The sequence below is a fragment of the Mesoplodon bidens genome (assembly GCF_964165515.1).
Source record: "Mesoplodon bidens genome assembly, contig: HAP1_SCAFFOLD_179, whole genome shotgun sequence".
Classification (NCBI taxonomy): domain Eukaryota; kingdom Metazoa; phylum Chordata; class Mammalia; order Artiodactyla; family Ziphiidae; genus Mesoplodon; species Mesoplodon bidens.
This window is the reverse complement of record NW_027671490.1, coordinates 957936-973058: the sequence shown is the minus strand read 5'-3', so window position 1 is coordinate 973058 and position 15123 is coordinate 957936. Positions and strand designations below refer to the sequence as shown.

General features: G+C 44.0%; 1 long non-coding RNA gene across 5 annotated transcripts in view; it reads right to left on the bottom strand.

Moving 5' to 3' along the window:
• The window catches only part of LOC308611301, a 90330-nt gene that overhangs the window by 42727 nt on the left and 32480 nt on the right, over positions 1-15123 (bottom strand). For 4 of the 5 annotated variants that reach the window (XR_014014832.1, XR_014014833.1, XR_014014835.1 and 1 more), the window contains exon 2: positions 8436-8500. This is a non-coding gene — a long non-coding RNA (uncharacterized lncRNA). Of the gene's footprint in view, positions 1-7845; positions 7870-8435; positions 8501-15123 lie in introns of those variants that run through there. The other variant, XR_014014834.1, reaches the window with a different exon arrangement.

Sequence of the window (15123 nt, the reverse complement as noted above, 5' to 3'; positions counted from 1 at the left end):
GCTCACATATGTAAGACAACTGAAGGGGAGCTGGAAAGATGAGCAGATACAAAGCAGCACAGCCTTTTACAACTATGAAGGTTGGGGGCTGCACAATTCCAGGGGGTACCATTCATAATAATGTCAATGTGAATGACACATGCTGGAGTTGTGTACAGCCCTGAGCAAGACCTCTGAGCAGGTACCAAATTAGTAGAGTATTTTTATGCCAAGTGTGTAAGTTAGGATGCTTTTGGTAGCAAAAAATGGAAACCAAATCTGTCTGTCCTCAACTTTAAGAGGATTTTGGAAAAAACATCAGGGCTCATGTAACAGAGGAGAACCCTATGGGGCCTTCCTAGGATAGACCCCTCCCCCATATCCTCTACTTTAGCTCCTCTCTGAAGTACATAGATCACAGTATTTGATGCACATTTCCTGCTTTACAGATGCTAAAACCCCCACCAAATGGAAGGTTAACTACTTACTGACCATGAGCACATAGCCCCCAGGCCTACTGGAGCCAAAGAATTGATGACCTTAACCCCTGGGACACTGTCCTGTAACCTCACCATCAACCAGAGAACTGTGCACTAACTGATCACATACCTTGGGACTCCCATCCCTCACCTTGCCTTTAAAAACACTTTGCTGAAACCCATCAGGAAAATGAGGCTTTTTGAGTACTAGCTGTCCTGGACTCTTTGTATGGCGCCTTACAATAAAACACTGCACTTTCTTTCACCACAACCCAGTGTCAGTAGATTGGGTTTACTGCATGTGGATAAGTGGACCCAAGTTTGCTTCAGTGACACTCACGGTACTGCTATGGGGCTTTTGCACAGCAATGGAAACCATAAACAAGACGAAAAGACAACCCTCAGAATGGGAGAAAATATTTGCAAATGAAGCAACTGACAAAGGATTCATCTCCAAAATTTGCAAGTAGCTCACGCAGCTCAATATCAAAGAAACAAACAACCCAATCCAAAAATGGGCAGAAGACCTAAATAGACGTTTCTCCAAAGAAGACATACAGATTGCCAACAAACACATGAAAGGATGTTCAGCATGACTAATCATTAGAGAAATGCAAATCAAAACCACAGTGAGGTATCACCTCACACCGGTCAGAATGGCCATCATCAAAAAATCTACAGACAATAAATGCTGGAGAGGGTGTGGAGAAAAGGGAACCTCCTACACTGTTGGTGGGACTGTAAATTGGTATAGCCACTATGGAGAACAGTATGGAGGTTCCTTAAAAAACTAAAAAAGAGAACTACCATACGACCCAGCAATCCCACTACTGGACATATACACTGAGAAAGCCATAATTCAAAAAGAATCACGGACCACAATGTTCATTGCAGCTGTATTTACAATAGCCAGGACATGGAAGCAACCTAAATGTCCATCAACAGATGAAATGGATAAAGAAGATGTGGCACATATATACAATGGAATATTACTCAGCCATAAAAAGAAACGAAATTGAGTTATTTGTAGTGAGGTGGATGGACCTAGAGTCTGTCATACAGAGTGAAGTAAGTCAGAAAGAGAAAAACAAATACTGTATGCTAACACATATACATGGAATCTAAAAAAAAAAAAAGGTTCTGATGAACCTAGGAGCAGGACAGGAATACACACAAAGACATAGAGAATGGACTTGAGGACACAAGGAAGGGGGAAGGTTAGGCTGGGACGATGTGAGAGAGTAGCATGGACATATATACACTACCAAATATAAAAAAATAGAGAGCTAGTGGGAAGCAGCCGCATAGCACAGGGAGATCAGCTGGGTGCTTTGTGACCACCTAGAGGCGTGGAATAGGGAGGGTGGGAGGGAGATGCAAGAGGGAGGGGATATGGGGATATATGTATACATATAGCTGATTCACTTTGTTATACAGCAGAAACTAACACACCATTGTAAAGCAATTATACGCCAATAAAGATGTTTAAAAAAAAGAAAAAGAAAAGAATGGAGGGTTTGTAAAGAAAAGGGAAAAGCCAGAAAGTGCTGGATATAATTGAGGATTTCTGCATTAGAGATTCTGCAGCACTGAAGTACAAGAAAATTGAGTAGGGGGATGAAGATTTAAGAATGTTCAACTTTTTATGAATTTAATTCCTTTCACCTTTTTTTTAATGAGTAACGGTTACAATTTGAATTCCTTTATAAATTACTTTTGGGTGATTAACTGTGTTTTTTAAAATGCATCTCTGTACAAAGACTCTCTCTGAAATTTATTACGGTGGCCTAAATAAATTAATACATCTTGAAGGTCTTAGTGGTAAATCACCATGTTTAATTCCAAGAGAATTTCAAAGGTAAAGAAAATTAGTTTCAAAAATGTTTTCAACAAGTTGAAATTTATGAAAAAAATTGAAAGATGAGCAGCTATGGGCATACCACCTTATTTTAGCTGATGAACTAATGAATATAGACTTCACACATTTTCAAAGTACTGAACTGCCTTTTCTTCTGTAGCAATCCTCAACCTATACCAGGTTAAAAAACCTAATAATCTTAAATCATGATTTCTTCCCTAAAATCCCCTTTCTACTCATTTATAAATCCTCCTTAACATTGTTTTTTTCCTATTGTATTTCTTAGCATTGATTACTTCATGTATTTGATGTACAAATGTACTGAACACTTACAATATGTACAAGATACTTTTTTTTAAAGCTACATGTTAGTTGACTCTTTTGTGCTTGGCACTGGAAGATACACTGTTGGAAGATTCAGCCCCTGCACTCAATTTTCTCACAGGTTAAAGAAGATTCAGACAAGTAAATCCACAATTCAACACTCTGTTATAAAAGGTATGAGAAAGGGTTGCCCAGGGGGTTTTGATTGTAAAGAGCAGGAGAAACTATCTTTTCCTGGGTATGGGAGGATTCCTAGAGGAGATGTTACCTGAGAAAAGGAAGATGAAAAGAAATTGCCAGGTGAATAAGGGATATTTTTTAGCTTTTATTTCTATTCAATTCTCACACAAAAAGAAAAACTCAAAAAATAAATGAAGGTATATGACTCTCAGAGCTCCTTAGGCTCTTTGGTATCTATATTTGTAGCTGGAGATACATGTGCCACAATTATGTTCTAAGTTAAGGGAGTCTGCGTGTGTCATGCATCAAGCATGTAGCGCAAGCTCATGTTAATAAAAATAGCCAGTCAGGCATAATCAAGGTAGAAAAGCAACAACTCACTACATATTCACTGATAACTTTCCTCTAGTCCCCTCTCCTGTGTTCCTTTCACCCACCCAAATGTTTTGGTGTGTAAGCTTTCCTCTCAAGACAATGGAGTCCACAGCATAGCCATCACAAGTTTGAGTGTTGAACAATAAGTGAGATCCCTAGTGAATAATTATACCCAGTTGGAGAAGACTAAACAGTGCTTCGAGCCAGGTGAGAGAAATAGCATTTGGCTTATCTGCTCTGAAATAATATCTGAAAGACTCAATCCATAAAGTTTCCATATGGTTGAAAGCAAGTTGAAGAGTGAACCCTGGGTCTTAACAGTGTGTGTGTGTGTGTGTGTGTGTCTGTGTGTGTGTGTGTGTGTGTGTTTTGATTCATCAAATGTTAGGGAGAAACATTTTATGATAGAAAGAGCATTGGCCTCAGAGGCATGGGTTTAAAGTTCTATATCTGTCACTCTCTTGCCAGGAGGCTTTTTTAAAAGCTCATTTAATGACTCAGTTAATGCTTTTTTACATTTGAAAAAGAATGAGCCTTTTTCAAACTTTAAAGTTTGATGATTTTATGGTCACTTTTAGTTGCGGCTTTTTAAGACTCCCCATCTAAATAAACTCTTAGGCTCCATGACGTGTGCCCAACCTAGACATCCCGAAGGGCCTTTGAAATCCTGGCCTGCTTTCAGCCAACTTTATCATTTATATCAGCTGATTTGTTACTTGATAAAAATGTTCAGGATAATACAGTCACTTTTTTAAATGCTGTAGAAAAGAACACTTCAGAAACAGATTAGAACAGCCATGATAATGGACCAGAGTCCTGAGCCATTGAGCTGAGAATTCTATCTCCCCCTGCATGAGAGGCAGGTCGTTACCCTCTACAGCATCTGAAGTTGGGGATTTGCTTCCTACCCCCCTAACTCTGGTAACAGCTTCCCATCAGCTTACCATCTGTGAATGAATCTGGACCTGCAGATTTATAGTCTCAGTTGGTACCGTGTCTTAGGATGTGGAGGACAGCTTGCTTTATTTTTCCCTAATGCTGCTTCTTCTCAATCTTAAGAGCTAACTCAAGATTTAGTGAATAATCTATACACACGTTACATGAGCTACTCAGATTCCCTCCCACATCGTGTCTTCCAGACTGAGGAGTTCTTCCAACTGCCTATTCTCAAACCCCTAACCTCACCCTCACCCTCAGCTGAGGACCTGCTTCCTCAGTTGCAATGGAAGGGGGAGGCTTCTGGAAGCCTTCCAGTGCCAAAGGATGCAGGGGAGACGGGTTTGTGCTCTGGTCCAGGAGGATCCCACATGCCGTGGATCGGCTGGGCCCTTGAGCCATGGCTGCTGAGCCTGCACGTCTGGAGCCTGTGCTCCGCGGCGGGAGAGGCCACAACAGTGAGAGGCCCGCGTACAGCAGAAAACAAAAACAAAAAGAAAAACAAAAACAAGAAAGTATTGGGGCAGTAAGACAGGCAGTGGACATGAACAGGCCCTTCATATAAAAACAGAAAGACACCAGTCTGAAAAGACCACAGAATGAAGGACTCCCAATTACGTGACATTCTGGAAAGGGCAAAAATACACAGACAGTAACAAGACCAGCAGCTGTCGGGGGCTTGGGGACACTCGGCGGGTGAACAGGTGGCCCCCAGGGATGTTTCGGGCAGTGAAATGGTCCTGGGTGGCACTGCAGTGGTGGCTGCAGGTCATCACGCCTGTCCAAACCTGAACAGTAGGACACAGAGAGTGAGCCTTAATATAAACTACAGACTCCAGGGGAGAATTAGGTGTCAGTGCGGATCCATCACTGAGATGACGCGCCACACAGGCGAGACATGTTACCAAGGGAGGGAACCCAGAGGGACGGGCGTAGGGAACTGCTGTCTGCTCGACTCTCCTGGAACCCTAAAAGTGCTCTAAACACTGTCTACCAATTAAAAAGAAGAAACAGCTTCTAAGCACGTGAAAATACTCTCAACCTCATTCACGAGTCAGAAAGCCCCAAGGGAACGTCCATACTGCTTACCGGGGCCTAGGATGAGCGGGAACACGCCGCGGCCTCACCCCTTCCTGTCGGGCATCGCGCTGGAGCCCAGAGTCCCCCTGACTTGACCCACCGCACCCCACCCCACGTTTCATGCCGTCCACAGTCTCTACACATGACATCTTTTGATCAGATGACTCACTGTCCCAATTACAAGGTTTCAGTTTCTCCACAGGAAGAAACCAAAACCAGCACAGAGGGGAGGCTCTTCAGTCAACCTCAGGGTCTGCCTGCCTTCACGTCCCGCTCTTCCTGACGGGAGGCCCACATCCTAAGGAGGGAGGTCCTTACCAGCACCTCAGGAGCCTCATCCAGTCCACCTCACGCTGCTCTGAGAGCCTCGCCAACCTCTGCAGCTACCCAAGTCCTGGTCACTTCAGGGCCGTCCCCCTTCCCCGAGTCACTGAGCCACGTGCTCTGACAATGCATTTAAAACCAGGCTCTCGGACTTCCCTGGTGGCACACTGGTTAAGAATCCGCCTGCCAATGGTGGGCACACGGGTTGGAACCCTGGTCCGGGAAGATCCCACGTGCTGCGGAGCAACTAAGCTCGTGCGCCACAACTACTGAGCCTGCGCTCTAGAGCCCGCGCGCCACAACTACTGAGGCCGGGACCCGCAACTACTGAAGCCCGCATGCCTAGAAGCCATGCTCCGCAATAAGAGAAGCCACCGCAATGAGAAGCCCGCTCACCGCCACGAAGAGTAGCGCCTGCTCGCCGCAACTAGAGAACAAAGCCCGCACGCAGCAACAGAGACCCAACACAGCCAAAACTGAATAAGTTAAATGTAAACAAATAAAAAAATTAAATGAATAAATAAATAAATAAATAAATAAAAGCAGGCTCTGCTTTGTCAGCACTCTGGAGTTCCCTACGTATCGACGGGCAGGATTCCCGTCCTCTCCTGTAATTACGTCTGTGAAGTGCCCTTCCCGAGGAGAACAGAAGCTCCTGGAAGCAGGGAATTGCTTCTTAAGATCACATGCACAACCTGAAGACATTTGATGTTTATGTCAAAGATAAAAGACAGAACACTAGATGGTGTGAAGGGTCCTCGAGGCCAAGAGCCAGGCAAGCAGGACACTTCCTCTGGGGACCCTTCCATCAGCAGAGCAGAAAATGTCCGTGGCCAGAACTGGCACTCAATTCGCTTTGAACTGAGAAGCACCCATGTAATTACATAGGCTCCCCAAAGAGTAATTACTCCCACATTTAAGAAAGGAGATGGCTTTTCAGGCAGGGAAGGCAAGTACAGTCTTCCCAGCTGGCTGGACTGTGTGTGCTGATGGTCACGATGGAGCTGGGCCCCAGAGCTCTGCTCTCCCCTCAAACCCCCAACCTCACCCTCACCCTCAGCTGAGGAGCTGCTTCCCTGAGAACAGAGAAGCCATCGGAGGGCTTCCCCACCTGCAACCCAGCTCTGCCATCCCCCCCCCACTCCAGGACCCTGGCCCGCAGCTCTCCCCTCCCCCACACGCATCTACTGGATCATTCCCACTGTTATTTCTCCTATCACAACACAACACAACACAACACAACATCCTCCCCGGACCTCAGCTCCTACCCCAGCTACTGTGCAGTTTCTATTTTCCCCATCACAGCAAAATGTCTTGAAAAAGTTGGGACCAGAACAAACCCAGTTCTCCCACTCCTCTCTCCTAAGCCTCTCCGATCAGGATTTCACCTCACAGATCCATCCAAACGCATCATCGGCGAGGTACGACCTCCCCCCAGTGCTGGGCTCGATGGTTAATGGCTCCGCGGAACGGCAACCTCGTTTGTCCAGTCACCCAGGGAACCTCTAAAGTGCTTCCCACATGCAGACAAAACGCTGTGATTAATATTTTAGGAGAAATACTCAGCGTGGAGAATACACTTGAGCTGCTGGAGGAAAGAGGTAGCGGCACAGAAAAAAAGTTTCTGTAACTACAGGAATGAACAGATAAGCTGTTTTAATGGTAGCAAGTATGGGATGAAGGAGAACGAATAAAAACCATTTAGAAGACGACATTAACAAGCCTCACACTACAACGTGGTAACAGAGGATGGAGAAGGACTTTAGAAGGAACTCATTTTTCTGGGTAGGTGACAGGCTGGATGATGCAACCATGAGCCGCCAGGGACAACAGCTCAAGGCAAGGGGCAGGGGAGCTGTAAATAATCATTTCTGGATCTACTGGATCTAGTCATCCGAGGTGCCCTTTGGACAAACTCCATAGAGATGCTGGCAAGTGGCTGGACAGAGGCATCTGTCTGGTCCAGGTGGGAGAACTGACAGAGTTGGAGGTGAAAAGCGCCAGAGGGTGAGATCAGACGGGGTGGAGAGTCATGGACCAAGGGTGAAAAGACAACACACACAGAGGGCGGAGGAAAGAATCAGTCAGGAAGACAGCAAGGAGAGATCTGTCACAGAAACCCACAGAGCAGACTCTGCAGATGGCAAGGCGACAGTGGTCTGAGGTGACGACTGGCAAATCTCCACTGCTTTGTATGCTGGATGCCAGGTCACCTCAACCGGATCAGGTTCCGTGGAGGGGCAGAACCAAGACCGCAGGCTGCACGATACAATTCAGCTGGGAAACAAGGAATCTTTGCCAGAGACCTCACTGCATGGTGTGTAACGCGAACCTCTGAGATTGTAAGAGACACAGAGCGAAATTTACTGGAAGGGTGACAAGGCTGTTCTTCCAGATGATCCTCATTGCATCCCTCGACTGAGCACTGAAAACAATGTACCTATGTGACAACGGTGTTCTACTGAACCGACAAGTTATATGCACTGAGTGCTCCCTGGACAGCACGCTCTCGGCTTACAGGAAGCACAAGGAAGGCACCAATGTCAACACGTTAGGGGCTGTCGCTCAGGAAGGCTCACGGCCTACAGCGGGATCCTCAGGGAAACCTTTTAACGCCCGAGAACAAAAGTGCTTCGGCAGGACCATGTAAGTCGAGCAAGGGATGGTGTTTTGCCACCAATGTCAAGAACACGAGGCTTGTACTGTGGCTCTAAGAGGATCGTGGGATCTACACGTAGGACTTGCCAGAAACACTTGGTGCTGACCTGCTCCTCTACGCTTTGTCTAACCACATCTTTTACCTACTCCTACTTTCCCATTTTAACTTTTGAACTATTCGCCTCCCAAGGTGTTATCACAAAGGAACAGCAGCAGATAAATACGAAAACAGCAAAACTCACCAGAGGCTGATTCATTTTCCGCTGCTCTTGGAACAACGTGCAGGACTGTGACAGTGGAGGCGGACCTGGAGAAGGAAAACGCAGGCAGTGAAGCTACGACTGAAGCGGCTCGGGGTGCACAAGCACCCGCCCCGCGCTCCACAGGAGACACCTGTGGGAGACCCGTCCTTTCACCTTCAGAAGGGCCTGTGAGAATAAGGAGGGAGCAACCACCCTCAGGTCTGTAACTCCCACGTGACTGTAGTACCTAAGGGGATACTTTATTTTTCCGTAGCGAGTGTACATTGAATCCTATTAAAATAAACCTCCCTCATTAAATATGAAATTTAAAAACGCTTATAGTTTATCTCTTCCAAGTCTGTTAACAACTTAGATCAGAACATCCACAGGATACCCAGAATAAAGGGACACACTCAGGTGCCTTTCAGTCTTGCAATGATTTGTACAAACTTTACAAACTTACGTGCGACGCTCAAAAACATCTTTTATTAAAACTGACTTTAAGTGGACAGAACACCTGCCCTAGGAGTCTGGAGTCCTGTGAGCGACCCCACGTGCACACCCGGTGAGGATCTAGGACAAGTCATCTCCCTCCTCAGGCCCCATCGCTTCCTTCCTCACCCGAGGCAGCAGGACAGCAGCCCTGCAGACTCATCCTGCACCGATTACACTGGGCGACTCCACAGGGCACAACCCAGGGGGGCGGCGGACGCTTACATTAGACAGCCAAGGTGCTGACGCGCCTTGAGACACACGCGCGAGATGCCGAGACGGCGACAGGAGGGGGAGGAGGTGGATCGGGGTTGGACGGAGGGGAGGACGCGGCACGTCCCGGCCGAGCCTGTGGACCCTGCTCCCCCAGGACACCCGGAGCTCACAAGTCCCAGGGGAGCCCCATCCGGAGCAGCCAGCCCTGTCCTCCAGCCTGGCCCCTCCACCTCCGGGAAGCGGTCAAACCCTCCCAGTGGCTCTACTGCGGGCCCTGGGGCGGGCAAAGCCAAGCCCCGCTCTCCCAAGCCCCGCTCTCCCAAGCCCTGCTCTCCAAGGGCCGCAGGCTCCACAACCGCCTGCAGGCCTGCAGACGCAACACCTACCCCGTGGGCACTCGCTCACCGGCCCCGGGCTCCCGAGGCTCCAGTCCGGGGGCTGCTCCTCGGGCGCGCTCCTCTCTCGGGGTCTCTATTTTTAAAATATTTATAAGTAACCCATTTTGTAGAAAACACCTATCTTTCATCATCAGAATTATGACACTTTATACTTTCATTCCAGCCTAACTTTTATACTCTATTTTCTACCATTTGGCAACTTATACCCTACGCTCTAGTCAAACAAAAATCTCCTTTACAATCACTGAAATATACTGTGTTGGTTCTCAAGTCCAGGATGTTCCTTCTGCCTGGTATGCCCCTGACCTTCTCTCCACGTGGAACATACCTACTGACATTCAAAACCTAATTCCAAGACCCCCTCATTGTTGGCATTCTCTTTAATATCCCCTAGAAGGGTTACTGACTCCGAGTTCTATTTTACAAATTTATATTTTTATGATTTATTTAATAGCCTATCTCTATTCGATTGTAATGAGTTGTTCATGCATCTCTCACACTCTCTTTTGAGTTCCTCTGGCCTTTATTTTTTCTTTTATCTCTTACCCATAAGCACAGTGCTTGCCCCATAGTACGTGCTCAACGTGTTGGCTGAGTGAAAAAAGACACCTTTTAGCTCTAATCATTTGTGAAATTTCATTTAAAATGACAGCAGATCACCCTTTGTTTCCTAACTTAATTTCTAGTACTATAGAATGTACACTCAGAACACGGTCAGTGGCCTACAGGAACAGTGTTCTCACTGGACTGCATGCATATAGTCAACCCCCTTATAACTTTCTCTGGCATACAACTGCCAGACATGTTATTAAGAAAAAAAAAACAAAAAAAGATGTACCAACCCCTCACCTATTAGAAAACTTCCAGAAGCTCTCCATTCCTTATGGTATCTTTTCTACTTGATTTTTCAAATACCTCTGTCTTACTTAATCTATTCAGAACTGCCTTTTCTACCTTTGGCTTTCATTTTCAATTTCATTCATATCATTATCTGCACTTACCCATAGAACCTAAGCATATTTCAGTGTCTTATGCAAGTTTCCTCACTAGAGGTCAAAGGGGCAAGGACTATTGTGATAAAATATTAAATAAATAGACGATAGAACTTTGTTCTATTCGTCTGGGAAAATTACTACCTGAAACAAAATAATTCTGGAAACTGAAGGGATCAGACCAGTCAGCTTTGTTTACTTCAGACTCAAATCAATGTCTTGTCCTTACCTGAGCTCTGGTTACATTTAGAAAAAAGTACTGTAAATACAGTGAATGAGCAAGGCCACTATCTGAGACATGTCTGGGTCCTCAGTATAGTAACTGGGGGAATGGTAAGCGTTGGTCAATGTTTGCTGATTGATGACTCAATAGATCTGGTTAAGCCTCACCATCAGAATTCCAGATTTTTTAACAAGCTTCTCAGTCTTTTCAACCCAAAGAAAAAACTAAAGAAAACCAGATGACAAGCATTTCAAATTGTAAAATATCCTGGTTGTCAAATTTAAATAGGGATATCCTGTGCAATGGAGAGGCTGGCTGGTGCCAATTTCACATTTTGTTCTCTAGTGTCCGGACGAAGCCTGCTCTGCCAGTGAGCTGACAGGTCGAGAGCACTCCAGCTTCCACAGACACCCGAGAACTTTCTATTTTTCATGGTGTTCCTGCCTTACCTAAGGGAAGGACTGTATTCACAGTGAAAAGAGTTATGATTAATCACCAATAGAGAGATTCTTCCACTTTCTGGGTGCCCACGTTAAAAGCCTGGTATAGTCAACACTCCCTCTAACATAGGTCGTGTATTGAAATGAGAAAACTATCACCTAATATGGCCAGAGAGATGAAGGGACTTGGCCCAGCTGAGCCCAGGAGACACCTCTAATTCAAAACCTCAACCATTAACACAGTGATTGTGATCAAGGAGACTTGCAGCACATAAGAGATTCAAAAAGCATATTAATCCACCTCCGGCAACACTGCCAGTTTAAAAGAACGATTAACCTTCTCTCCCACTTGATTCAACCTGGCTGTGTATTATACCACTCTAAATGCTAGCAGACTCTATGCTTATGGCTTCCATTAGGTAGCACTTAGTATACACGAAAACTTTCTTCAAGAAGTAATTACTTTTGAAACCATAAACATTTCAGTTGGGAAAAGAGAAAAAGAAAGGAGGTGCAAGTAAAAGGAACTAGGAAAAAATAAGAAAATACCCTCAAATATAAACATGTTGATTCAAAAAATAATTTAAAGGGGATTTAAATGATACTAGGTGAGCATTTATTCTGTTTCTGCTTTAAATAAAGCATTCTGTTTTATTTGTTAGGTGTTGTACTTGTTTAGTATCTAACGTCTGTTAAAAACCTCTCGAAAGAGATGTATTCATTCTGGTATCCTAAGCACCTATCTGGATGAAGAGCACAAGCAATGGGAAGTCATGGGGCATAATGGACCTTGCAAAGGCTCTGGAATCCATCTCTTACTTATGGTCTTTGAGACTCAGGCTCCTCCTCTATGTAGTGTGCATAAAACTTAGTGGAGATAGAACACTAGGGACACAGAAGGTCAAAGCAGGTATTTACTACGACTTTTCAAATATCTTCCTTTAGGAAAACAAATATATTTTATTTGCAATGAGGCTTTCTTGTGAATTTTATTCTTCTAAAGAAAAATATTTTTAGTGAACAATTCATTCGTTTGCCTCCCTGTGCTACTTTATTGACAATACTCAGGTAGGGGTGGTTTTCTCTCAAGCAGTTAACTCCATGTGATTTGTATTTCAGACCTTCCTAAAAGCATGTTTTCCTGCTCTTTCTTTCCACCCCATCCCAGCTCTACTTAAAATATTGTGATCCTCTATTAAAATGCACAGAACCCTGGGAAAATAAGGAGAAGCAAAATGTTTGTCACTGCCAGCTCTGGTATGCATATATCAGAGAATAAATTATAACTGATGAAGACAGAAATGGGACCCATATCTGTCTGACTTCAGAAACCAGAAGTGTAGCTACTACAAGCTGATGAATTGGAACTCAGATCAAGGCCTAGAGTGGAGAGGAGTCTTCTGATCAGAAGTGGAAAGTAAACAAAGGGCAGCGTTTAATTATTTAATAATAAGTAAGAGAATGACTATGGTGTTTTTACAGAACAGGATATAATATTGAAATAAAACCCCCCAAAGTGACACAGAAACATAATGCAATCCTCTTAAGCTACAACCCTTCCTAAACCAAACCATACCATTCTCTTCACACAGCCTGGAAAGTCAAAAGAAAGGGGATACTGATCTGCATCACACTGGCATTAGAAGATCTACTTTTAATGAAGTTTTACTTCATGGACTGAAGTTTCCCCCCCAAAAGGGTAAGCTTTCTTCTCAAGAAACATCACTGTGTAATAATCAAGGAGCCAGGGATGCTGATATTAATTGTTCTAAGTACAGGGATTTGTTTTGCAGAAAAAAGTACCAATCAGAAAGAGAACTGACCAATAATTACTTAACAAAACTGCTTCAGAAGTAGATTTCTAAATCTACTTTTAGATTAATTGATAGTTAGGAAAATCTTACTAAGTTTATTCATTTAGAGGAAATCTGTGCAAGCCTCTGAAACCAAGAGGTATCGTATCAAAAGAGATAAGGTCACTAGACACTTATGTAAGAGCTACTTCTTCCTCAAATGGCCACCATATAGTCATTTCTATTACATTACCAAGAAGTAACAATGCACCTTTAGGAAACTAGTATGAAAGAAAAACATAATAAAATTTTTTGCAGGTGACTCTCTGATCTCATAGGTGTGTGTTAATTTTCCAAAGTTGGGACTGGATCCCGTCTTTACAAAATGCTCCTTGAAATATCACATTGAAAATCTTCTCTTTTACTCCTTACTGTAAACACTGTATATGTTTTTAAGAAGACCAATAAAAAATATGGACTATGGGGCCTCCCTGGTGGCGCAGTGGTTGAGAGTCCGCCTGCCGATGCAGGGGACACGGGTTCGTGCCCCGGTCCAGGAAGATCCCACATGCCACGGAGCGGCTGGGCCCGTGAGCCAGGGCCGCTGAGCCTGCGCGTGCAGAGCCTGTGCTCTGCAACAGGAAGTGCTACAGCAGTGACAGGCACGCGTACCGCAAAAAAAAAAAAATATATATATATATATGTATATATATGTATATATATGTATATACATATACATATATATATGTACTATGAAATTATTTTTCCAGTAGTGAAATTATGGAGAATACGACTTGCATTTCTACTGTATTCCTGCAAAAAGAGGAAGTCCTTTTCCACAAAGACTGTCATCAATGTTAACTCTGGGAGAGAAGTATTTGTAGTTGTCTCATGTTTTGTGGTGACAGACTCTCACTTTTCCCCGTCTCTATTGTGGGTAACAGGGCACACTTTGGGCTGAGAATTCACGCTGTGGTCAGAAAAGAAAGAAACGAAAAATACCCTCATTAACACTGCTCTTTAACAAGTTCATCAAATGGGCCTCAGGCATTCTAAACAGCAGCAATTAAAAAATAACTTTAGATTTCATACATTTCTTCCAGTAGGATGAAAAGCTGAGGTATGTTAACTTTAATTTTATGGTTTGGGTGAATACAGAGTTCGATTACTCCCTGTCAAAGCAGAAATCAGCCTTTTACAGGGAATAAGTGCTAATTAAGCAAAACAGAGTAAGCATGTTATATGAAGTATATTTGTTTCTTTCCTGTGCACTTTGGCTGCACAAGCTCTAACCACAGTTTCCGGAGCGACCATCAGTGCTCCCTAAGAATGCCAATGCAGTGTTCCGTACAGGTAGTGGGGTGCAGAGACCAGTCAGAATGCTGATGCTTTCCACAAAGGAGATGGGGCTAGGCAGGCAAATGCAATCAGGGAGTATTATCTCTGTCTTGTGTGCCTGCTACAAAACAGTGTCCTCTCAAGACTACTCTATCCCTTCTTTGCTTTATACGTGTATGTGTAAGTTTGTATATGTAAGCTTTACAAGTCTCTCATAAGAGAAAACTAAAAATGCCCAGGAAAAAGACAAAACTGCTTCAACAGAGAAAGGTCTCTCTGTTCCAGTTGAAGAGGATATAGAGTTAATAACAGGAAATATCCATCCCCTGAAACTGTATGAAACATGGATGCTTCCACAATTTACTCAAGGTCTCACTGACCAGGCTGTAATTTTAATTATTATTTCTTATGATTATGGTAGATAAAAAGTCTCAGTAGTATGCTAAAACTCTTTAACACCTGTTGACCTTTTTTCTTGATAGCTTTCCTCCTGCCAGGCTCCAGCCAACAGTAGCAGTAACAGATATCCAGATCTTAAGAGGATAGAAGTATAATGGTGCACTGAATATGGAAAGGAAGAACCAGTAATGGTTCCTATACATTCATAACGCGAATCAGCATCAAACTAAGGGAAAAAGCTTCCCCAAGAAGAAGTTGACAGCAAATAGTTTCGCCTCTTAATGCATTGAGGAAACAACTTTGAAGTTATCCGTAGCCACCGCTTCTGAAGCGACCAGTAGCTTTGCAACTATTAGTTTACTTGTATTAGATTAATTTATATTAGAGTTTATTGAAT